Genomic DNA, 24,417 nt, shown 5'->3' with positions numbered 1-24,417 from the left:
AATCATGGCTAATTTTCGTCAATTTCAGCTCTTAGAACAGTAACAACTACTCACTTCCCACCCTCCAGTCCTGTGGCAGGCAGCTGTGCCAACAATCCGGGTGCAACTTGCATGCTGCTTACAAGAACCAGGGTGGGCAGTAAGTACGTTGTCCTCCAAATATTGGGGATCTGTGTCCTCATAACTGACTATGAAGGTGCAGGCCAGAGGCCTTTATAGCAATCCCTGTTGCCTAAGGTGGCTTCCAGGGTATGTGAACATAATTGCCTTAAAAAAATTTTCCCCCTAGTTTTCCCTATTTGGGGAGCCAAACATTTAAGGGTTAGGACATTTAAAAGCAACAACATATACAATGGAATTTAGTAAGTCACCATGCACGACCAAGGAAAGCAGTGGGCTCAGAAATGACCTGAGGAGACCTTAAGTTTACACCTCATGCTGATGTCTGGCATGGAGCTACCATAAAACAATTAAAAAACCCCAAACAAACCAATATCAGAAGCAGCAAACCCTGTGGAAGGTGGGGAATCTGATTAATAGAGATACCATATTATGAGATACAAATGTTCAGTTTCAACAACAAAAAAATACGTGGAATATAAAAACAGGAAAGTATGACCCACTGAAAGGAAAAAATATCAACAGAAAAATAACTAGAATGAAAAATTCACTAGAGGGATTCTAAAGCAGATTTGAGCACAGGTAAGAATTAGTGAATCTGAAGACAAGACATTTGAAATTGAGTATGAGGAATATAAAGCAGTAAGATTAAAGAAAAGAGAAGAGTCTAAGGGATCTGTGGGACAGCATAAGCAGACCAATATACACATTGCAGGAGTTTCTGAAGGAAACAAGAGAGGGAGCAAAGACTACAGAGATAATTTGGAGAAACAATGGCTGAAAGCTTCCCAAATTTAAGGAAAGTCACAGATTTACAAATCTAAGATGCTCAACAAACTCCAAGTAAAGTAACCTCAAGGAGACCCACAATTAGACATATATAATCAAACTTTCAAAAGCCAAATACAAAGAGGGAATTCTGACAGCAGCAAAACAAAAGTGACTCATCATTACAGGAATCTTCAAGTTAGTTATCAAAGAATTTCTTAGCCAAAACTTTGCTGGCCAGAATGCAGTAGAATGATATATTTAAAGTGCTGAAAGAAAAAATAAAACCATCAACCTAGAATTCTATATAAGCCAAACTCTCTTTCAAAATTTGAGAGAAACTTAGTCATTTCCAGACAAACAAAAGTTGAAGGCATTCATTTTCAGTAGACCTGCCTTACAAGAAATGCTAAAGGGAGTCCTTCAAGTTGAAATGAAGAACACCAGACACTAATTTGAAGGCATATGAGAATATAAAGTTCTCTGGTAAACAAAAATACATAGACAAATATTCTTTTTTTTTTTTTTTTTTTTTTTTTGAGACGGAGTCTCGCTCTGTGCCCAGGCTGAAGTGCAGTGGCCGGATCTCAGCTCACTGCAAGCTCCGCCTCCCGGGTTCACGCCATTCTCCTGCCTCAGCCTCCCGAGTAGCTGGGACTACAGGCGCCCGCCGCCTCGCCCGTCTAGTTTTTTGTATTTTTTTTTTTTTTAGTAGAGACGGGGTTTCACCGTGTTAGCCAGGATGGTCTCGATCTCCTGACCTCGTCATCCGCCCGTCTCGGCCTCCCAAAGTGCTGGGATTACAGGCTTGAGCCACCGCGCCCGGCCGACAAATATTCAAAAAACAGTATTATTAAAATTTTGGTTTGTCCCTTTGCTTCTTATTTTCTACATTGTTTAAAAGACTAATGCATAAAAACAATTATTAGTCTATGTTTTTGGACACATAAGACATAAAGATGTAGTTTGTGATACAAATAACTGAAAAGTAGTGAGAATGGAGCTATACAGGAGTAGAATTTGTGTATGCTATTGAAATTCAAATTAAAGTGCTACAATTTTAGGATGTTAAGTGTGTAATCTACATGGTCATCACAAAGAAAATAAGTACAGAGTACACACAGAAAGAACCAAAAAAGGAATTTAAAATTGTCACAACAAAAATTCACTAAACACAAAAGAATACAAAAAGGTAGAAAATGAAGGATAGAAATCCTATAAGGTATATAGAAAACAAACAGTAAAACGGAGGCAGTCAGTCCCTCCTTCTTAGCAATTACTTTAAATGTAAATGAACTAAACTCTCCAATCAAAAACCAAAGATTGGCAGAGTAGATAAAAACCACCGTGAGCCAATTATATTCTGTCTATAAGACCTTCATACTCATCTTAGATCCAAAGACACAAACAGTTTGAAAGGGAAAAGATGAAAAAGGATATTCCATGCAAACAGTAACCAAAGAAGAGTGGGGCAGTTATATTACTATCAGACAAAATATACTTTAAATAAAAAAGGTTACAAGAGAAGCAGAAGGGCGTGATATCTTAATACAAGATACAATACAACAGGAAGATATAACAATGACAAACATACATCTAATAAAGGACTCTGAGAATATAGGACACAAAAAGGAGCATAATTGAAAAGATAAATAGACTATTCTCAGATAATGACTTATGACTTCAGTACTTCACTCTCAATAATGGATAGACCAACCAAATAGAATATAAGTAAATAAACAGAGGACTTGTATGACACAATAAACCAATGAGAGCTAACAGGTATATACAGGACACTTTATCCAGCAGAATATATATTCTTCTCAATTGCACATGAGGCATTCTCCAGATTCTCCAGGACAGACCATATATTAGGCCACAAATATCGTCTCAATAGATTGAGAAAGATAGATATCATATAAAGTATCTCCTCTGACCACAATTAGGTGAAATTAAAAGTCAATAACAGACGAAAAACTGGAAAATCCACAAATCTGTGGAAATTAAACAACACATTTTTAAATAATCAGTGGGTCAAAGAGGAAATCACAATAGAAATCCGAAAATATTGAGAGACAAATTTACAAAAAAACACCTCATAACAAAACTTCCGTGATGCAGCATAAGCAGTGATAAGAGGCAGATTTATAGCTGCAAATGCTTACATCAGAAAAGAAGAAAGATTTCAAACCAACAACCTGACTTTATAGCTGAAGGACCCAGAAAAAGAAAAACAAATTAAACCCAAAGCCAGCAGAATGAAGGGAATTAAAGACTATAGTGGAGAGAAATAAAATAAAACGAGGAGAAAAATAATAGAGAAAATTAATGAAACCAAGAGTTGGTTTTTCAAAAACAATTAGCAGAGTTGACAAAACTTTAGCTAGATTGACTAAGAAAAAAAAAAGAATACACAAATTACTAAAAGCATAAATGAAAGTGAGGATATTTGTACTAATTCTATAGAAATGAAAAGGATTATAAGAGAGTAGTGTGAACGACTGTCTGCCAACAAATTGGATAACATAGATGATATGGACAAATTCTCAGAAATACAAAACCCACCCAGACTTACTCATAAAGAAATAGAAAATCTGAATGGACCGATAACTAGTTAGGAGATTGAGTCGGTAATCAACACCCCCACTGTTAAGATAAGCCCTTGACTAGACTGCTTCACCGATGAATTTTATCAAATATTTAAAGAACTATCATCAATTCTTCTCACACTTTTCCAGAAAACTGAAGAGGGGAAACACTTCATAGAAAGGCATTCAAATAGAAAAGGAAGAAGGAGCATTATCTCTCTTCACAGATAACATGATCTGACATGTAGAAAATGGAAGAAATCCTAACATGTCCATTGATAGATGAACAGATAAATTATGTCAAATATATCCAATGAGATATTATTTACCTTTAAAAAGGAATGAAATTCTGATACACACTTCAACATGGGTGAACCCTGAAGACATTACACTAAGTGAACACAAAAGGACAAATACTGTATAATTCTGTTTATACGAGATAGTGAGAATAGTCAAATTCATAGAGACAGAGAGTAGAACAGTGGTTACCAGGGCCTGCAGGGAGTGACAATGGGGAATTACTGTTTAATGGGTGAAGAGTTTCAGTTTCACGTGATGACTAACTTCTGGAAATGGATGATGATGATGGTCTCACAATAACATAAATATACTTAATGCCACCAAACTGTACATACAAAAATGGTTAAGATGATATATATATAAAACATATTTTATATATCTATATTTATAGATAGATATATATATGTTACTTTTAGTTCAGGAGTACATGTGTGGGTTTGTCAACTGGGCACAGTGGCTCACACCCGTAATCCTAGCACTTTGGGAGGTTGAGGTGGGTGGATCACTTAAAGTTAGGGGCTCGAGACCAGCCTGGCCAACATGGTGAAACCCCATCTCTACTAAAAATACAAAAATTAGCCAGGCATTGTGGCTTGAGCCTGTGTAGTCCCAGCTACTCAGGAGACTGAAGCAGGAGAATCACTTGAAGCCGGGAGGTGGAGGTTGCAGTGAGCTGAGATCGCACCAGTGTACTCCAGCCTGAGTGACAGAGCAAGACTCTGTCTCAAAAACACATAAACAAACACACCAAACAGGGGCGCATGTATGGGTTTGTTATACAGGTAAATTGCATGTCATGAAGGTTTGGGGTACAAATTATTTCACCACCCAGATAATAAGCATAGCACCTGATAAGTAGTTTTTAGATCTTCTCTCTCCTCCTATCTCCACCCCTAAGTAGGTCCTGCTGCTTGTTGTTCTCTTTCTTGTGTCCATATGTACTCGATGTTTAGCTCCCACTAATAAGTGAGAACATGTGGTATTTGGTTTTCTGTTCCTATGTTAGTTCACTTAAGATAAGGGTGTCCCGCTTCATCTATGTTTCTGCAAAGGACGTGACTTCATTTGTTTTTACGGCCATGTAGTATCCATGTGTATATGTACCACATCTTCTTTATCCAGTCGACTGTTGATGGGCATTTAGGTTGATTCCACATTTTCGCTATTGTGAATAGTGCTGTGATGAACATATGCATGCATGTATCTTGATGGTAGAAAAATTTATGTTCCTTTGGGTATGTACCTGAAAATGGGCTTGCTGGGTTGAACAGTAATTACATTTTAAGCTCTTTGAGAAATCGCCACACTGCTTTCCACAATGGCTGAACCAATTTACATTCCCACTAGCAGTGTATAAACATTCAAAATCGTAAATTTTATATTGTATATATTTTACCATAACTAAAAGAAAAACAGAAGACACTGAAGTTACATCTATAACATGCCCAAGGAAAGAAAGCATAAGAAAGAATTTTATGTCTAAGTTGTCCTTCAAATATACAGGCTATGGACAGTTTTAAACATGCACAAACTCAATAAATACGGTTCCCATTAGTGCTTCCGGAAGATATCTCTAGAGGGGAAGCCCTGCAGTAAGAGGACTGATGCCGAACACTGAGTATGTATAAGTCTAAAACACAAAGAAGACAAAGGGGACAGAATAGTTCAAGAACATGTGTTCTGACAACGGAGAACACTGGAGAAAAAAGGGAGGCATGAGGTCAAAGACAGAAAATGCTCCTTGACTGCTTGATATAGAAGAACTATGAGTCAAAGGATATCATATAAAGCCAACAAATCAAGTAATAGAAGTACACAGAAATTTAATAGTATAAAGACAAACATCTGTTAAGGAAATACTATTGAGTAAAATCTGGTGTGAAGGGGAGGAGAAGAAAACATCATTTTTCTCACTAATATAAAAAAAAAACTGGCAAGCAAATTTAGTAACATACATAAGCATGAAGGAATTGCAGGCAAATGACTACCCCATAACCCAGTGAGGGCCAGATGCTTTATAGGCTCAAATTATCAAACCTTCAGAAACGAGAGTAAGGAAAATTCTCTTCACCCCTACAACTGATCTAGCAGATATTAAAGCATGTTATGAAACTTCAATAGTTAAATAATGTGGCACAAGTACACCGACAGACCAACAGAGCAGAATAGGAAGTTCATAAATAGACCAAGTATTTATGGAAATTTAGTACATGCTAAGGAGGCATCTCAAGTTAGTAAGGAAATGATGTAAACAGTGTTGAATCAACTGGGTATCTTTCTGAACAAAAAACAAATAAAATAAAATTAAGTTGGGTTCATAGCTGACATAATAGTCCGGATAAATTCCAAATGGCTAGAAGATTTCATGTAAACAATAAAACCCATAAAAAAAGTTGAAGAAAATATAGCAGAATTCTCTCACGGCACGGGAAAGATCTCTCTAACTATGTTATTAAATCCAAGAATAAATAAAAAATTGGTAAATAAGGGCAAGTGAAGCCTAAATCAACCAACCAACCAAATAAACAAACACAATACTCACAAAAAAGCAAAGTTGAAAGCCGAACAATAAATTGGGGGGTTAAAAAAAACCATTTGCGACTCACCTCATGGAGAAAGATCTAGTTTCCTAAAGCATAAAGATAAAGAGCTCTTAGAAACTGATAAGAAAAAGACTAACGTGGCAACAGAAAGTCTGCCCAATTAAACACAAATCAGGCTTAAACATATGAAAAAATGCTCATAATACAAAAGTTACTCATAATTAAAAAAAAAAAAAAACTCATGGTAAGAAAATGCAAGTTAAATTTATACCAAGATAACATTTTTCAATTTACCATGCTGGAAAAAAATTCAAATGTTTGATAACATATTTTATTGGTACTCAGAAACAGGCATTCTCAAAGACTGCAGGAAGGAATGTAAATCAATATATTATGTATTTTGGGTGATAGGTTATTAAAGTAACAAACGTATATTCTATTTCATTCTGCCATTCCACTTCTGGGAATTTATCCTGTAGGCCTACTAGCACATGTGCAAAATAACATATGTACATAGTTATTCATCATAGCATTGTTTGTAATAACAGAAGACTGGAAATACCCAAACGTCCACAATGGAGGAGTGGTAATATAATGATATGTCCATCCAGTGGAACACTACCATGGAGCTATAAAACTACCCTCTAGGCACTAAGAAGAGTCCCCTTTTTATGAGTGGGTTGAAATTCACAGGATATACTGTTATGTGAAAAAAATTGCAGGAAGCACAGTACATACAGCATACTACTTACTATGTTAAAAAATGGTGAGGATAAGAAAATCGAATCCATTTGCTTGCTTATGCCTAAAGAAACTCAAAAAGGATACATGAGACTTTTGTATCACATGAACAGGCTACTCATTCAAAAATCAAAAAGTCAAGAGAAAATGCTAAGATAGTTGTGTTTTATGTTTTGCTTTACCAGAGGATCTGTAAGATATGATTTCTTTTGTTATCTCATTTCTTGACCTGGAGAAATCATAAGGAAATACTACCTTTCTTTGATCCAAACGGTGAGTGGCCACGGGACCTACCCTTGCAGAGTGAGAATGGGAGACCTCCTGCCTAGCACGCTCAGCCCTCCTCCACACTCCGCTCTGTAATCACAGACCCCACTCTTTCTCTGCAGGAAGGCTGTGACCTTGGTCTTGGCTTGGTTTTTGCTGCTCTAGTGCTCTAGAGACATGTGACAGCTCAAGGAAGGTCCATCTGTATCTGACAAAAGATGTCTGTGGGCTCCTCAACAATACAAGATGGTACAACTTTGTATCCAGGTGTCTTAATTTGGGCTACAACAAAATACTATAGATTAGTGGCTTCAACACCACCTGAGGAAGCCCTGTGAGGAGAGGCTGTGATGATAGGAGGGAAGTTCTCGCATCCTCATGTGGCCTTTCCTAGGTGTGTGCGTGTAAGGAGAAAGAGCTCTTGTGTTTCTTCCTTTTCTTACAAGGGCATAATCATGTCTGGGGGCTTCACCCTCATGGCCACATCTGAACCTAAATGCCTCCCGAAGGCCCCACCTCCTACTACCCTCACGGGGGATAAGGGCTTCAACCCATGAATTTGGGAAAACAGAAACACTCAGTCCAGAGTACCACAGGTTTGGATTTTGTATAAATTCCTAAACCGGGTACTGTTTAGTACAATGTAGCCCTTTTCTTTTGCCAATGCCTTTACAAAACCTGATGTTTGCTGAGGGTAGGAATGAGGCAATAGTCTGTGTTGTCTGACAGATTGACATAAACCATATCAGACCAATGGAGAGCCTCTCCTATTTCAATAGACCTGCTTTAGGAAGCCATTTCAGGGTTTAACACTCTCAGTGGGATGGGAATTACTTACTGTCCAGCTACAAATACTAGTGATTCTTGTTTGGCACAAGTGGCTCAGAGGTGTGGCAAGGAACCACACAGACCTTGGGAGGCGTGAGCTGTGAGGTGGGTTCAGACCTCAGAAATAGAATGACCTTGGCTGGGTATGGCAAGAAAGGTGAGCATCAGGCAGGCAAAGATTCTCAGTTACAGAAAGGCAGATGGGCAGGCAGGACAAGAGGTCTATGGCAACCTAAACGTAAGGGCCAGAGAGTGAGTCCAGGAACTGGGGCCTCAGGCTGACAGTACATGTAGGTGTTAGTAGCACCATGTGCCTTGGAGGAGCAATGACCAGTCAGGATGAGGCCAGCCTCTGGTCCTCAGGTAGCAGAGGACAGATGGTGAAGACCTGAGGGTCAGGGTCCAGGAGGCTGCCTAGGAGCCTTGAATTTCCCTGTTACCACCAGGAACTCAAGGCTCCCTAAGTCAACACATTATAATGCTTGTACTTCTAAAGTCCACGGAGAAGTCAAGGTCCTAAAGGCCAGTTTTAGTATCACCGCTCCTTGGTATTCGTGGGGAAATTGGTTCCAGGACCCCTTTGGATACCATTGACAGGATGCTCAAGTCTCTTATATAAAATGGTGTGTATTGCACATAATCTACACACACCCTGCTGTATACCTGTAATCATATCTAGATTACTAACAACACCTAACACAATGCAAATAGTTATTATACTGTATTTTTACTTATGTTATTTTTATTGTTTTATTATTACTTTTATTTATTTACTTATTTTGAATGTTTTCAATCAGCAGTTGGTTGAATCTGTGGTTGTGGGTGAGGACACAGAGGGCTTCCTGTACATATGTGCGAGAATTCTTAGCACAACTTCCATCTTTGATATTTAAATCAATCTAATTTCGTTCTATTCTATTTAGCCTTAATTGAGACTAAAAATGAAGTTGCCCATTATCTCTTATGAGTCAGCTATGGACTTAAGAACCATGTTTCATTAGTTCCTTAGTCATTTCTTATCTAGACTGTAAGAAACATACTTTAACCCTCCATCACAGGTCTTTTTTTGGCTCTTTAAAATCGATGTCTGCCTTCTTTATCCTTGTCGTGTTTTCCATGATGCTTTTAAATTCTAGTTTTGACTAGCTATTCAACAAGGTGCAAAGTGTTTTTTTTTTTAAGGTGGTAAACTGAAAGTAATACATTTCTGATTAAAAAACCTCTATTTTCTCTTTCTTGATAAGACAGGCATTAAAATGTAAAGCCAGAACATGAAATAAGAAGTGCTAATGAAAATTTCACCAAGTTGGAGTTTAGATTTTAAAATGTTACTAATCTAATAAGAAACCCAGGATGAATGTGAAGGGTCAGGCAGCTCAGAGAGGATCTGTGCTATGCCTTCAAAATGTCCTCCAAATTTCACATGAAAAATGGTTTGTGATTCATTTTGATCAGTGATGATTCAACTTATCTAAAAAAATGAAGCCTCAACAAGTACAACTGGAAAGCAACCTCGCCACCACCTGCATACACGATCACTGTAGTGAGCGCCACTTGCGTGGGGTATTAATACTGCAGCATTTCTCCTGTGTGACAGATCTGGTTTCAATCTGTGTTTCTTCAATTTTTATCAGTGTTGGCCTAGATTTCTAAAGCTGAGCTAAAATGGAAATATCCTCCCCCCAACCTGCTTTAACCCATCTGTCTCCTTTTATTTACATCATATAATATCTTTTTCCTTGAAGAAGTCTAATTTATTTATTTATTTATTTATTTTTATTTTTTAAAAAAGCAAAATGGAAGTAAAATAAATAGAAAGTATTTCCTCACAAAATAAAGCATAGGATCTTCCCTGTGGGTTTATACCCAACCAGCCCTCACTACAACAGCAAATTTAATAAAAAAAAAAATCAGTATGAGGCAAGGCTGGACATCAACAAGAACATTTCTTTATTATGCCCATGACTTTAGAACCACCTTTCACTTGTCAAGTGACTCAGTGACACCTTCCAAAATACAGAATGCAAGAATATTTCTAATAATCTGCTAATACTGGTCTCCTTATTCCAAAGTGGGGAAGTCAACCTGGATAATGACTCTGCTAAGTGCCGGCATGGGAAGGGTTTATAATTATGCAGACTCTGTCGTTGTTACTGCTGCCAACAGAATAACTTATCAACTTATGTTGTCTCATCAAGGGACCAAAAGCACATCACCAGTAAGAAATGATTTCTAAAGAAGACTTAATTACCACTATATGTGTTTTTAATGCTGGCTGAAAATACACAAGAAGACAAGCTAAAGTGACATGTGACAAGTCCTCATTCAGTTTGTCAGCCATGATAGCATATTCAGAAAGATAAACCATTAAAAAAAAGGATCAAGAGATAAAGGTAGATCCTCCCATGACCTCAAAATAATTATAGCATTTGCTGGTGAGGCCGAAGTTTCCATACGCAGATACCTGACATAGACAGTTCTATGGAATTCAAGGGAAAATGAGGGGAGGGGACAGGAGACAAGCTCAGTGTGTGGTATTAATCGAGTAGTATTCTGACTGAGCCCCAACTGAATTTTTATTTACCCATTCTAATATTTCCTGGAAACCAAGGCTTTTTACTTCTCTCTCAATCTACTCAAAATGAACTACTCCCCACCCCAAGGTGTTGCCAGCATTGAAAGGCAGCGACATATCATACCCTTTGGTGCCTCTCCATTCCTTCTCCATCCTCAACAAGCAAGTAGTCCCTAGCAATTAATCAGACCAGCTCAAAGGAAACCCGGTGGCTTTTAGGCATAAAACAGACCTGCTAGACACGGAGGAAGGAGGCCTATTTCCCCTATGTTCATGGTTTCTTGTAATAACACAAATATGCAGTAAAAAGTGACAGGAGTTTTGGCTGAAGTTGAATTGTTAAAGGGATATTTTTAAGTATAGAAAAAGTAATCACTGTTTATTGAAACAATGGCCCGGGCTGCTTTTCCGATTCCCATTAGTAGTAAACTTTGCTTCTGGACAGAAACCTTTTCTTTTGTTCTTTGGCTTGAAGAACATTAAATTCAAGTTTTCCTTAAAAATAAAATTTGAAATAACTCCTTAAACCTGCGGGCTGCTGGACTATGAAGATGGGAGGAAGGACATTTCAGGAGTCAACTCAGGTACCTGCACTGTGAAGCCTGGCACAGCTAACATCTAGAAACTGGATGCGGATTAGAGGAAACGCAGAAAACGCGGAGTGAAGATCACAAAACAAGCACGATGAAGAATGGAGGAACGGTCATCCTAAGAGCCGTCAGGAAGGGCCACAGCAAATGCGCCGAGGGATGCAAAGTTACATTTGCCTAATAAGTATCAAGGAGGAGAAAAATCTCTCAGGAAACAAGCAAGTCAACAAAAAGGGGATAAAGAACTGCAGGTTCCAAATCTCTGGTGTAGATAATTTTAAAAGCATACACAAGCATCAGATTTTAATGTCAGTTTTGTCAGAAATCAACAGGATTAACCATGTTTCTCTTTTGATTAGTGGTGATGGCATGCCCTGGCATTTTCTGTATTAAATTCTCTGTAAGAGGCTGGGTGCAGCGGCTCATGCCTATAATCCCAGCACTTTGGGAGGACAAGGTGGGAGGGCTGCTTGAGGCTGGGAATTCAAGACCAGCCTGGACAACATAGTGAGACCTTGTCTCTACAAAATTAAAAAAAAAAAAAAACAACAAAAAAAACCTAGCCGATTGAGCCCAGGAGTTTAGGGTTGCAGTGAGCTATGATTGTGCCACTGCACTCCAGCCTAGGCGACAGAGCAAGACCCTGTCTCTAAGAAACAAATAAACGAACAAAAACTCTCTGTAAGAATCCATGGGGACATGTGCAGTTTCTTGTGGGCCTGTGCACTTTTATAAACATGCTGTGCCTTTACTCTCTGTGCAAGTTTATCTCTCTTGTTCCATCTCTAATTCGCTTCTGGCACCTCTCCTCTCTTCTTTCCTCTTCTCCCATTTTTCTGCTCCAAGGGGCAACCAGAGGTCCCCATCGCTGCACAGTTCCTCAGATCTGGGCTTTGTTTTCCTCGTCTGATGGAGCAGAGTGACCAAGTGGCTCCCTCAAACACATGTTCACTCTTTTAAGGGGAATCAAATCAGCAAACCTTCCAGTCACTGCCTGCAGGGTCCCTGTAGGTCCAATTCTGATGCCAGGAGGAATGTCCCTGTGTGGACTGACTTGCAATGAGGACCTAGAGGTGGGCACGGGCAGGCGAACCCCAGCTGGCTGGCAATGGGAGGCAGCTTTTTAAAGTCAGAACATCATAGCGAAGGGAAGACTCACCCGCTCCTTCTCCGTGCCAGCTCTCTCTCCTTCCAGCTTCCTGCATTGTCTTGCTCTTCCCCTCACTTGTCAGCTACAATTGGCTGGAACACAGTCTTGGGCTGACTCAGAATGCAATGTGTAAAAAACTTTCAGTTAAATACTTCCTTCACTTTTCCATGATGATGAGGAGCTGTGCTCTTCTTCTGATCCCTCAACTTCCAAGACACTCAGATTCCTGCTCACCGTCTCTCCCCATCTTCTCACTCTGCTCATACCCTTGGCAGCCCTAGGCCCACCCTTGCCCAGTGAACACCTACAGTTCCTTAGTGTGTCCTCAGCCTTGCCTGACTGACCAATGTCCCTGCCATCTGCTCTTGAAGTGCTGCATATGCCTGCCTCTCAGAGGTCTTCTTGCAATTCGAATTTTGCATGATTTGCCATGTTTTGGATTAGTCTGCCTTTTCTACTGTACACATGAGGCAGATATAGCTTCCAATTTTGTCTATGATGATCCTCAGATCTGGCACGTATTAGGCAACCAGAAGTATTTGCTGAAGGACTGAGTGACAAAAGGGATTGATCTGATATTTGTTCTTTCCTCATGATAAGCTTTCTCAACTATTTTCTCCATCTCTTGGTACCAGGTCTTTCCTGGTAGAGAGAAGAAAGTCACTCCATTTTCTCATAGCCACCCTGAGGGCAGGCAGCCTGGGAAGTTGTCTGTGGAGGCTTGTGGCTGGCAATGAGAAGACTTTTCTTCCAGTTCAAGGTCAAGAGCCCAGTATGACCTTGGGTCAGAGACTTCATTACTCTGGGCCTCGAATTTCTCTTTGGTAAATGAAAATCTATTTTTTTCTGCTTCTTCTGCCTCATATGGGGCTGTTGTTGGGACAAAATTGAGTTTTAAAGATGCCATATAAAGATAATGATTACACAAACATAATGCATCCTTAAAGTAAAAAGGTTTGTGGCACTTCTCTACCATCTCTTAAAATTTCACGTACAACTGATGAATTCTCTATAATGTGGGCCTTCTTCTTCGAAGAAGCCTGATTTTCAGAGAAGCTACCTTTCCAGTAAACAGATCATCCATCCATCCATCCATCCATCCATCCAGTAGGCTAACTGTTACTGAGCACACAATTAAGCAAGCAACTACAATACAGAATGGTAAGGTCCTGGAGACAAGAAGTAGAGGCTGCTCAGGCAGAAGAGAAAAGGGTGCCCCATGCAGATCATGAGGTCAGAGATGGCTGCAGGATAAGCGAAGTCTGCACTGGGATCCAAATATCGATTAGCAGGGCATGGCAAAGCGTGTGTGCGTGTGATCAGAGGCCAGAGGTGAGAGGAACCTGGAGGACTAGAATAACAGAAGAGGGTCCACATGGCTAGAGCTCAGTGTGGGGCAGAGAGCAGAGGAGATGGTGAATAGGAGAAGAGGAGGCTAGAAGGGAATAGAGGACAAAGGGTTTTGTTAAGAAAACTTGACCTTACCCCAAGAATATTGGGGAAACTTTGGCGAGCTTCAAGCAGAAACATTACTTGATTACATCTGACTTTCAAAAATGTCACTTTGGTGTGCAGTGTGAAGAAAGGATTAGTTAGACAGGGCAATGGGGGAAACAGGAAGAGCGGGAGGACTGGCCCTTGTAGGAATCAAGTGAGAAATCCTGGTGGCTTAGATTCAGGCAGTCATAGCAGGAGTGGACTGAAGTGGGCGGACATAAGGGGATGCCTTTACTGACCCAGAGATGAGGGAGGAAGGGGAGGTTTGCGGGGAGGAAAGATGATGGGGGAGGTGCTTGGGGTCATACAAATGGAGTATTTAGCAAGCAGCTGAATTTGTGAGTTAGGAGCTCAGGATAGAGATGAGGGCTGAAAACACAGGTAGATTTCCAAGTATTCTGCACAAACACTGCTGAGGCCATGGAGTAGATGATAACCCCCAGGGGGACTGTGTAGAGAAGACATAAGGTCTGGAGAAAGGAGAGGGCTCCTGGTAGTCAAACTTTGAGTTAAGGAGTCCAAGAAGAAGGGGCGGTGATGTGGGAGGGAAGCCAGAAGGACATGGTGCTTGTGAAGCTTGCAGAAGGTGGGGGTGGATGGCCAGTCGTGGTGAGCACTCAGTGCCACCCAGAGATAAGACCTACAACCCAGAGAGTCTTCTCAACACAATACCAACAACAACACAACACCAACAACAACACCAACAACACAACACCAACAACAACACAACACCAACAACACAATACCAACAACACAATACCAACAACAACACAATACCAACAACAACACAATACCAACAACAACGCAATACCAACAACAAGGAACTTGGAGTTTGAGGTTCCAGGAGCCTTTGGGGGATCTAGAACGATGCTTCCCTTATGTTGCATCCTCTAGGAATCTTCACTGACTTCTCCAGCCAGAAGTGACTACCATCTCCAAATATTTGTTGAGCCAGTACTCTCTGCGTTGAGCACTGGGAATTATAAAAGAAATAAACTATGGTCCTTGAGGGGAGAAAGCAGTTACATAAAAATTAATCATGGCCGGGCGTGGTGGCTCACGCCTGTAATCCCAGCACTTTGGGAGGCCAAGGTGGGCGAATCATGAGGTCAGGAGATCGAGACCATCCTGGCTAACATAGTGAAACCCCGTCTCTACTAAACATACAAAAACAATTTAGCTGGGCATGATGGCATGCACCTGTAGTCCCAGCTACTCAGGAGGCTGAGGCAGGAGAATCGCTTGAATCTGGGAGGCAGAGGTTGCAGTGAGCCGAGATCGCACCACTGCACTCCAGCCTGTGTGACAGAGCGAGACTCTGTCTCCAAAAAAAAAAAAAAAATTTAATTAAAAAAAACGAATCACAACTCAGTGCAGTCTCTACTGAGTGTCCTGTGACCGCTGCAGAATATGAACACTTGGCTGGATGGTCAGGGCAGACCCCCGCTACAGGGCAGGGCATGTCAGGAGACAGAGCAAGGGAAATACCCCAGGTGGGGCTTCACTGCTTGAAAGGTGTGGAAGTGGGGTTGCCATGGTTTATGTGGAGGACAAGGAACAACCATATGTTTAAAGAGGAGGATTCTTCCAGGGGAGCAGCAGGGGCACGGATGGAGCCTTTGGAAGGGTCAGATGGAGGTGGACCTTGAGAGATGGCTGGAATTTCGAACTACATGCTGCAGATACTGGGACACCAACTACAATGGTCACTCCTTAGGCACCGTTTGGCTCTGATCTGTGTAATCTTACCCGTGTGATTATGGCTTTAATTACTCTGAAAGCAATCTGCAGGTAAGGGGCATGTCTTTTTATCCTTTGATTGTTCCACAGGGACTAGCTCAGGATCTCTAACTCAAATATTCTTCATAGGAATGAAACTGCAAAGACACCTTTGTGGCCCATGAAGGCCAGGAACGGAGGCACAAAGCCTGGTCTCTGTGCAGAGACACGCCGAGTAGTGTACATGGTACCCAGTATGTAGCTTTTTATCCCTTATCCCCTTCCCGCTCCCCCTCTGAGTCTCCAAAGTCTGTTATACCACTCTGCATGCCTGGCAAGCAGGTGATTTTATCAGTAGCATGATTTGCTAAGTCTACAATACTTATGATAAACAAATAGGAGAACATGGGAGCCCCTGACTCAGTTTCAGGAGGATTGGGAAGTTTTCCTGGTGAGGATGATAGCTAAATGGAGACCTGAAGGGTGAAGGGCCAAGTGGCGGGCAGAGCGCAGGGGTACAGCAGGCAGAGAAAGGCTCCTGTGGAGACAGAGCCTGTGCGGAACGGGCATGGAGAGGCAGCCAGGCCAGGGGTACCACAGCCTCCTGATCATCTGCCTCCCAGGGCAGAGCTGAGGCCCAGAGCAGAGGGGGTGGTAGACAGCCCGCCTGAGCTGAGGGGTGAAGCCCACCATCTCCCTGGAGTCCATGATCATGAGATGAACACAACACCCTTCGCGGATGCTGGTCCTGCCCATTACAGAAATCTGGTAAAAAGAAAGAAGAAAAAAATGACCACAAGCATTCAGCATCTCCAGCAGAGATCGTTTTCTTCCTGGAGAAAGATTTCGAAAGCTGATGTTGAAAGAAACATGCAAAATGGATTTAAATGCAGTTGAAATGAGAGTGGACAGTCTGGGCCTGCTGCTGATTGGAGACACTTCTCGAGCAGTGACAGCGTGAGAGATGCTGGCGCCGCAGCCACCCCAAATCGAGAAGAAAACAGTCTCCTCTTGACACTGATGCTGAGTCACAGAGCAGCAGCTGTGGAATTTTATTTACTTTTTCTAGATTTTACACTGTAATTTTAAATTATAAATGTTATGTCACAAAACACTACTGTCTCTTTGACATACATTTTCTGAATTGTGCCAGACACTGAATTAAGGGCAGGAATACAAAAATGAGGATAGCATGGTCCCCGCCCTTGAGGACTGCCCGTTAAATGAGGAGACAGACCCTTGGGTGACAGCCCATAATATCATGCAGACAGAGTGCACATCAGTGGGATGAGCGAAGTGCTCTGAGCAGAGGAAAGAGCAATTCACTCTTTTTTTTTTTTTTAACTTTTCATTTAGCCCTGCCTAAGTAAGGCCTTAAAAAGTTTGGTTACGAACTCACAACTGTCCCTCTCCATGGGAATCTTTAGTAAAAAGTGAAAGATTTATTTGTTCTGACAAGAAAGCAGAGCATGAGAGCAATTAACTCTGAGAGCTGGATTTGGGGAAGGTTGTGCAGAGAAAAGCATAAAGCAGTTGTTTTCAGAGCAGAGCCATGATTGCCTTGGAGTTGACCGGACAGCTTACCAAAAATGTCCTGCCCAGACCCTATCCCAGCCCCAGTGAATCAGAACCTCTAGCACAGGGAAAGCTGGAAACAGAACTTTTTCAGATGTTCCAGGGTTTTCTTATGCACAGTAAGGTATAAGAGCCACTATTTTAAGAAAGGCTTCGGATTTCAGTGGAGAGGAAGAGGAGGCTCAAGGTAGAGGTGACACCATGAAGATGGAGATGTGGAAGTGATTGATCGGGTGGAGTCCTGAGTGCAGCAGGAGAGGAAGCTGGAAAGTCGAACCGAGGCTGCCCACCCAGAGGACAGTGACTCCCAACCATACCTGTCTATCCAAATCACCCCTGGAAGTGAAAAATATACCTACATTTGGCTCCATTTCCAGAATTGGTCTCTGAGGTGGGGCTTGAGCATGTTCATGTAAGCAAAGGCTGCACGGGTGATTCTGATGAACAGCAGGGCTGAGCCCCCACTGCACAGGCTAGAACCATGGGAGGTTCTGAAGTAAAGGATTACCCCAAACCCCTTCTCCTACCCACGGAAAGCCTGGTAGATTCTAGAATGGCCATTACCACTGACTATGTACTAAAGACTTCAGTGGCATAGCTACATCGAGAAATGAGAGACGTTCCGTGTGTTGTGGGCATGCAGTGTAATTCTTTAAATGTTCTAAAACAGGGAAAGCCCTACCATTTCCGCTCTACTCTGAATTCTGAGGGCCAGCTGGAATTTGTTCTTCTTGTAAACAAATGACTTCTGAATATCTAAACAGTAGCATTAATTATTAGACAACTGGATAATTTTTAGGAACTGTCAAACCAATGAGATGTCTATGCTCTGAAAGAGTTAAGGTCTGGAAGCAATCAGAGCAAAGATTCTGATTAGCACAAGAAGAGACAGCAGCAAGGATTCCAGCAAAGATGCCTGAGGCTACGCAAGTTAATTAATGACTTAACATTATCTCAGGGACCCCAAACTAACTGAAATCAACTTGTTGGCATCTTGAAGGTGAGGTGAAATTGGTTGATAGAAATGTCATGATATTATCTCTTAGGATTAATCATCAACATCATAAAGATAGGCTTATAGTGCATTTGTCTTTCTCCAAGGAAACAAAGGGAGATGCATGGATATTACCTATACCTTTTAATCAGAATTATATTCATTGCAAATGTCTTCAAACGCATTTCTGCTGTTTCACGGACAGTCACAGATTTCATACCTTTAAAGTATACCTCCCTAAGTATACTAGGCTGATGAGGCGAGAGCTTATTATGTGATATTATGTAGATCATATCCGGATGAATAAAGATGACCCAGAGCTAGTAAGTTACTCTAAGCACGAAAGCAACAGTGCAACTAATTCCCTAGGTCGTGGTAAAAGAAAATTTTTTGTGTAAGGACTGTCCCCTTGGTTCTCAATAGTTCATTACAGTTTAATGGAGGCAAATGATAAATTATATATTAGACTGTCGTTTAGAAACCCCTCATGTTGACCCAGCTGAAGTTGTAATTTTAGTCACATTCAAGAAATGTATTCTTTTTTCCTCGTTCGCCTTCAGGTGCATTAATTAGTTCAAGAAGCATTGTATAAAAGAAATTCAATCAAATGATAAAATAGCTACTATCTACTGAGCATCTAACTAGGTGCCGGGCTTCATATACATCATTTAAATTAGTCTACTTAGTCCTCCCTACAGTTTTGTAAAGTGAGGTATTATCTCCACTTTTGTAGAGAATGAAATTACAATTCAGAGAAGTCAGGTTAATTTACCCAAGATGAAAAGCTAATTAGTAGCAGGGCTAAGTCCAAAGATGGATCTTACATTGGCTCCTCACACTTTTAAAGATCAACTCATGTCTTCCAGACAAAGTTAGCCACTCTCTTTTCTGTGAAAATTTGGATCAGGTATGTTTCTATTACAGTACTTGTGATGTCATAATTATTCGTAAGTGTTTTTTTCTTTAAAAGTTTGTGTCCTTGAAAACAGGAGGCATGTCCTCTTGTCCATGTCTGTGTTCCCAAGGTGCATCATTTATTTAGAAGTGTCTTGAATACCTACTGTGTGCCAGACTCTAAGTTGGACCCTGCAGATATAGGGGGGAACAAGACACACATGGTCCCTGCCCTCATGGAGCTCACATTCTATAGGAGAGACAGTATAATGAATGCTATGATGGGAGAAGTTTAGGGATTATAGGATTTATGAGATTAACCAGCAAAGCTCCCTTTCCTATTGTGGGGAGGGAAGGAGGAGGAGCTAGGAATGATTCAGACTAAAGAGGGAAGAGATGTCCAGGTTGAGGTGAGAGGGCTGGCTCTGATATAGTCAGGTATCGGGTGGAGGTGAGAAGAAGGGGGAAAGCAGGTTCTGGAAAGAGGAAACAGTATGTGCAAAGGCAAGAGGTGAGAGGGCAGGCAGAGGAGACAGATGAGGATGGAGACGTGAGCAAGGACCAGGTCATAAAGGTCCCAGAAACCTGGTTATTCTGAGGTTGCTGAAAAGGCTGCTGAAGGGATTTCAGCATTCAGTGCCATGATTAGATTGGAAAGATCACCCTAACGGCAACGAGGAGAATAAGATGTAGGGAAGTAAGCAGAGAGGCAGGAAGACCAGATATGGAGTCACCGTCCTCTAGTCAAAGTGAGAGAGACTCTTGGGTTCTGCACTAGGTTGCAAAAGCAGGGAGGGAGAGAAGACTTCAGAGGCAAAATCAATTAGGTTTGGTTTCTAACTGGATATAGGTGATTTGTGGAGGAGAGGAGTCAAGGACACTCCTAGGTTTCTGGCTTGAGCAATTGGTTAGATGGTGGAGCCATTTTCTGATCTAGGCTTGGAAGATAGGATAATAAATTTGGTTTGGACTAGTTTCATATGTCTGGGGTGGATGTGCTCACCAAGCAGAGGAAGGTCAAGGTGGAGATAGGAGCTGATAGCCATTAGCCATAAGACTGAGTGAGATTACTCAGAGTCTGGGAGAGAAGAGAGCTCCACGAAATAGTATTTGAAGTAGGATAGAGAAAGAGAAGGCAACAAAGGAAACTGAGAAAGGAGAGGCCAGATGGGAGAAAATTGAGTCTAGGATGATGTCTTGGAAGCCAACGTAGATTTCAAGAAGGTGGGAATGGTCTCACGGGGCCCAGTGCTTTTCCATGGTCAAGTAAGTGAGGCCCTGGACACAGTCCTCGGGTTTTTCAATGAAGTGGTCAGTGGGCACCTTGACAGCAGGGCCAGGCCGTGAGGATAGTGGAGCTAGCCTGCTGCAGGCTGAGGACGGGGAGGAGCTCTGCAGAGGCAAAGGCACATCTTGAACCCAAGTCTCCTCATTGAAATGCAGAGCATGGTGAAACTTTTTTTTCCCTTTTTCAGTGTGTTTCCATGTAGCTGTGGGAGATACTGCCAATAAATATATCCGAAGGGTAGCATAAAGCTTGGTGAAAAAATTCAGAAAAGGACAATGGAAAAATAGACTGAAGGTGACAAAGAGCTAAGACCATGAGTCACTCATTTTCAGACACAATCTGTTGGAAGCACCGCGGCCTGCCGTCCTGTTCCCCTTTGTAACCTGCAACAGGAGCTGCTCTCCAGTGGGGCAACTGCCTTTTGTGGCCCTCCCTGCATGGAAGTGACTAAATAGCAGCATTCAGACTATTTGTGAGGAGTGCACAAAAGGGAAGACACTGATCTTTAGGGTTTCTGTGAAATCTTTTTCAATATAGACAAACGGAGGTAAGTTGAGAATCGAAGCCATTGCATGGCGCACCTCTGGTCCCAGTTCTCCTGAGGGGGTGGGTTTCTCAGCCTCCCCACCAGCTCTTCCTGCCTCCCCTGCCTCTCTCTTCGCCTAGGCTCTTTCTCTTCAGGCATCGCACTCTCTCTCTTGTCCTTCCCTTATACCTCCTCCTCCTGCCACAAAGGTGTGCTGAGCACTGCTGGGTCCCCCAGTGTGGTGCTGATGCTGTTGATAGTCATTTAATACCTGGCATCTTCTGCCACTCTATTAATCCCAAATGTTGGTCTATGTCTCAGACATAACTTCTGTACCCTGGGCCAATTTCTAATAAACATTTTCTCTATGATTTTTGGTAGGAAATCTAAAATTCAGCCTTTCTCAAATTAGCCTCATGATCTTCACCATACAATCTATTTCTCCTCAAGTAATTCTTATGTGTGGTTAATAACATCACCATATTCACCATATGCCCAGCTGCTGTTACAAGGTCACGTGTGACCACTTCATTTCCTTACCTTCAAATGGCAGCTCAATCCCTTTAGCTCCTCCTCTGCAATATTCATGGAGCTCTGCTTCTGCGTCTATGACCACTGTTCTGCCCAAACCTTCATCTCCTCTTGCCTGGACCTCGGGGAAGCCTCTGACCACGTGCCTTGTCTCTGATTTTGCTCCCACTCACTACAGCCTCCACAATACTTTTAAACTCATTTTTTCAGCAACACGAATCTGATCATGTACCTCCGGGACAAGCTGATAGACATCCAATGATTTCTTACTGCCGACAGATTATAGTTGATGCTGTAATTTAGCACTGCTCAAAAGGTCTTTAAAAATCCGTCTTTACAGCTTCATTATCCACCTGTGTGACAAGCACAGTGCTACTTACTTGCCTTATAAGGATTATCACATCGAATCCCAACAACATCTCTGGAGGGTGTGTATTTTAATTTATTGTTGATTTGGGAAAATTAAGGCACAAACGCTACGTGATTTGGCTTAGGGTCACCTGGACACAAGTAAGGCACGAGTGAAATCCAGAGTTTATACATTTCAAAATGTTTTCTTTTTTTTACTTTTATATATCAAGAAGTATCACTGAGCACGTATTTGTGCCTTCTGTAGAAAGGCAGAGGTCCTGCTGTTAGTCCTCAGGCAGTGGTTAAGATCGCTGCCCTCAGGCAGTGGTTAAGATCGCTGCCTCGAAATCATACTGCTTGGGTTTGACTCTTCCCACTCTCACTTTCTAGCCTCCTGACCTTGCGCAAATTTCTTAATCCCATTAGGCCTCTGCTTACTCACTGGTAAAACAAGGGCCTGTGGGATGCTGGGAGGGTAAGTGAGATTACAGATGCAAGCCCCGAGGAAGGCGTGGCTGGTAGGAGGGCAGAGCTCAATACAGTGAGGTCGCTCCCTGGGCGCTGCTTCCTGCCCCTTTCCAGTAAAGGTGTGGCTATACTAAGAGTTTAAAAGAAATCATTTATGTGGCTAGACATACTGACTTCTGCAGCAGAGAACAGACAGGGAGCAGTGGCTCTCATTAGCTTTGGAGATGATAATAAAACTGGAAAAGATCAGAAAAGTGGAAAATGATCTTTGCATCTGAGTGCACTGATTCATGATGTGGAAAGATAAAAGAAAATCCTATATTTTTAAATAGTCCTTAAAATTCAAATGGGAAAGCAAAAAATCTACAGAAAGTGAGCCAGCTTTTCTTTCCTTTTGATAGAATGAAGAACATTCCAGTGGGAAAATGTAGAAATACGTGGCTAATTTCCTGTGGACTAATTTAGCTTTCTATGAAATGAAGAAGTAAATAAGTCAGGATCAAATAATTCAACATGCTACAAGCATTTATTAAGTACCCCTTTTTGATAAGGACCATGCCGGACATTGCGGGAAATACTTAAAAAGAAGGGGAGAGGGTTGTAAACTATTAAAGTTGCCTGGAAGAGGTATTTAAAGTAATTGTAACTGAAAACCACATTCATATACTGTGATAATAAACTGTGCCTGTGTAGAGCTGTACCTTTCACACCTCACCTGTCTTCAGCCACGCGGGGAAGAGTACAATTAGCCTGTATGTTCCAAGTGGGATCTGAAGTTTAAAACTTAGGTAATTTGCCCAAGTTTGTGCAGTGTTTCAGTGGTAGATTTATTGTTTGAACCCAATGCACTTTAACTGCAACAAAATGTGCAAATACACAGCTATTACGCTTTTTACAAGTTTGTTAGTCTCCTTTCAAAAATCTACCTGTGTGACTTATTTGATCATTTTTCCCACACTGGAAGAAGTCTCACCAAGATTAAAAATAAAGGTACCCAGCTAAGTTTTGTATTTTTTAGTAGGCACCGGGTTTCACCATGTTGGCCAGGCTGGTCTTGAACTCCTGACCTCAGGTGATCCACCCGCCTCAGCCTCCCAAAGTGCTGGGGTTACAGGCGTGAGCCACCACACCTGGCCTTATTACTTCTTTGACAGCATTCTTTTGCAACGTTCACAATTACCCTCACTTACGCGTTTTGAAGTTTGGATGGTCATCGATTGGAATTTCTTAAAATGAGAGCATATCCATGGCATGTTTTATATGGAGTTGATAATCACAACACAGGTGGTAGTTTCCTGGTTTTCCCTGTCTTACTGTTATCTCAAAAACAGTGACTAAGGAGCCCATCTTTTGCAGCTATCTTTGTACTACAATACAAATACAGCATTTATATTTACATAAATAGCTTTTCAGGGCAGAAAATACAGCAAGATGAATCTGTCATTTTTATTTCCTAATACATTCCAGGATATTGTTTTGCTAAATCATAGTCACTAAAGCCTACAAAATACGCAAACTGCCTACTTTCCCCCCTCAAGGTACACTATTTGAAAGAAAGCATTACATAAATAGTGCCTCTGCTAATGAATTACTGCTGGTCATACTTATTTATCTAAACTACGAAATGAAACCAAATAGTGTAATTTACATTTGTTTCTCCAACTCTAGTTTAAAGTAAAAAGATAGGGATAAATTCAGCTGCAGAATGCTGCTTACAATGCTTCTTACAATGCTGCTTTTTTTCTTTTCTAATTACTCAAATCAATGGGTATTAAAAAAGACCCTCATATTCAGTTTGGTTTTTGGTTTCACACAACAGGGTGGTTAATTAAAACCACTGCACATTCTGGTATGCAGTTTATGATTGTGAAAAGGTCACATACTTGAAAATAAAGTTTGCTACGCCTCCTGCATTTAGCTAAATAATCATAGAGGGTGTTTAAAAATAATGTATAGCCCTCTCTTCCAAGCGGCTTCTTTTCTTTTCCCTGTTTACTCATGACTTCCCATCAGCACCTCCTCTCAGCACCTCAGGGAAATCATACCCATAGGATCTCTCCAAATTCCTTAGTAAAGTTACAAGTTTGCAGACAGCATGAGAAAA

The 24,417-nt window shown here is 41.3% G+C and overlaps 1 protein-coding gene and 1 non-coding gene across 9 annotated transcripts in view; both read right to left on the bottom strand.

The window, feature by feature from the left end:
• The window catches only part of L3MBTL4 (L3MBTL histone methyl-lysine binding protein 4), a 450,027-nt gene that overhangs the window by 46,539 nt on the left and 379,071 nt on the right, over positions 1 to 24,417 (bottom strand). The gene's annotated exons all lie outside the window — the stretch shown is intronic.
• LOC116271573 lies at positions 17,041 to 17,157 on the bottom strand. Its single transcript, XR_004180186.1, has one exon. It is a non-coding gene; the product is annotated as a U5 spliceosomal RNA (small nuclear RNA).

The sequence above is a fragment of the Papio anubis genome, chromosome 19 (assembly GCF_008728515.1).
Source record: "Papio anubis isolate 15944 chromosome 19, Panubis1.0, whole genome shotgun sequence".
NCBI lineage: Eukaryota > Metazoa > Chordata > Mammalia > Primates > Cercopithecidae > Papio > Papio anubis.
This window is presented reverse-complemented; position numbering and strand designations above follow the sequence as displayed.